Raw genomic sequence first — 2,315 nt, 5'->3', positions numbered from 1 at the left:
GGGAAAGTAGTTGGGAGGAAGTATTTTTCCTCTCAAAATATGAATCATACGAGCCCGTACGACCTAGCTCGCCTCTCCAGGCCTGTCTTTACCTGTCAGTTGGATTTCGCTTGTTACAGTGCAAAGGTGGCCTCTGAGGGTTTGGGTCTGCAAGTAAAAATACAACAAAAACAACAACGCAGCAACCCACATCTCAGACAACTCATGCTACAGGCAGGAAGACAAAAATAGGGGAGCGAATCTTTTTTTGCTTGTCTAGAAAGATTTATTTATAGCTCTGCTGTGGATCTGCAAGGACAGGGCTATGTCTTCAGCCCAACTAAGGAAGCTGAAACCAGCTGGGAATATGTTTCTTCAAGTTTCGGGACTAACCACATCAGCTTTGCCAAATATGTAAAGTCTCTATGCAACAGTGAGCACTCAAGAACGGTGGCTTGCTCCACAGTTCATGTCTTCACTCCTATGTTCAAGCACATCCTTGGATGCTGAGGCATCTTCAAGACACCTTCCCACTTATGGAAGAAGCACTTATGACAGGCTTAAGAGGTGGGCCCATGTGAATGTCATGAAATTCAATCAGGCCAAGTGCAAGGTCCTGCACATGGGTCGGGGCAATCCAAGGCACAAATCCAGGCTGAGCGGAGAATGGATGGAGAGCAGCCCTGAGGAGAAAGACTTGGGAGAGCTGGCTGATGAGAAGCTCAACATGAGCTTACAATGTGCACTCACAGCCCAGACAGCCAACCACATCCTGGGCTGCATCCCCAGCAGCGTGGTCAGCAGGTCGAGGGAGGGGATTCTGCCCCTCTGCTCCGCTCTGGTGAGACCCCACCTGGAGTACTGTGTCCAGTTCTGGAGCCCCCAACATCAGAAGGACGTGGAGCTGTTGGAGCAAGTCCAGACAAGGGCCATGAAGATGATCAGAGGGCTGGAGCTATTTATACCACATGCTGATGTTCTTCATCAATCATCTGCTATTGGTCACTGTCAGATCGTGGCCAATTCTGACTGTCAGCATGGCCCAATTTGGCATCAGCGTGGTTTTACCTAATAACGTTGTACATCTTCAGAGCATCTGTCACATGGGATCATAAGGTTTCATAAATCTGCAGGCTCTGTAGTTGTAGAGAGGGACTGAGCATAGACCTGCCTGCTCCTCCCCAGATATTTGTTTTAAAGATAGAGCTCCCTGATGAGGAGCAATGGATAAGGGCTGGTGACGGTAAGATGCCATGGTCACGGAGGAGTTTGACTCATGTAAATGTTGACCTGTCATGGCCAAGGCCGTGAGTTGGTACGGGGAACAAGCTGGTACCCAGGGACAGGCTGCAAGCATGAGTCCTTGAGGAAGCAGCCCACCATCTCCAGCACAGCAGGAGTGAGCAACTCCAGGGATTATTCTCACCATCCAAAGATAAATTCTGAGAAGAAAGGAGAAGAGTCACCCTCAAGGGGCTTGTCTCCTTTGACCAGGGTGTCCTTCACCTCAAACACCTACATTTAGGCTCCCTTCAAAAGATGCAGCCATACCTAGTATGGCCCAGTATGGCTCTTTCTGGCACAGAACCTTGTTTCTGTCCTCCAGCTAGGAATCCGTGTTTCGGCCGTGATTCCTGGTCCCTTTGTGCTGTTTTCCCACAGCACACAGCAGGAGATTTTCTCAAGCCCTCGAGGGGCCCACCCAGAAATGATGTGATATATATTCGTTGGGATTGAGCTAAGAAAAAAAAAACCTCTCCAGCAATTATGTCTAGGCACAGATTTATGGATTCGCGTCTCCCACGCCCTGCCAATCACACCTCAAGTTCCGACAGAGCCTTAAACTCCCTAATCATAAAAATAATCATGAAAGTTAGCTCCAACAATAAGCAGTCATGGAGAGCGGGTTGAGCTCTCTAAACACAGAGCCAAGGGGAATGCTCCGGGTTTTCCCAGCTGACCTCCAGCAATATCTCCATAAGGATGAGGGTTTCCCCACAAATCCTCTGCCCATACAGACAGCTCAGGTACCTCAGGTCATCGAGTGGCATTATAACACCTACGTTCAGAGAACCAAATATGACTGTGGCTGTATTTTCACCCTTCTACTGGTTTTTTTTTCTTTTTACAGAGATAGGACCAAACCACAGTCCTTCTCCTATCTGGATCCAGGTTTCTCACTCCTTCAAACTTTTTTTTTCTCATGGACAAGATCACACTAGCTGGACTCTTCAGCTATGATGCAAGTATGATAGCAAATATTTCATTGGTTCTTAGGTTGAAAGTACATCATCCTCTGTGCACCATAAAAAAAAAAAAATCCTGATTTTTCCTCT

Source organism: Chlamydotis macqueenii, chromosome 4, assembly GCF_036417535.1.
Source record: "Chlamydotis macqueenii isolate bChlMac1 chromosome 4, bChlMac1.mat, whole genome shotgun sequence".
NCBI lineage: Eukaryota > Metazoa > Chordata > Aves > Otidiformes > Otididae > Chlamydotis > Chlamydotis macqueenii.
This window is presented reverse-complemented; position numbering follows the sequence as displayed.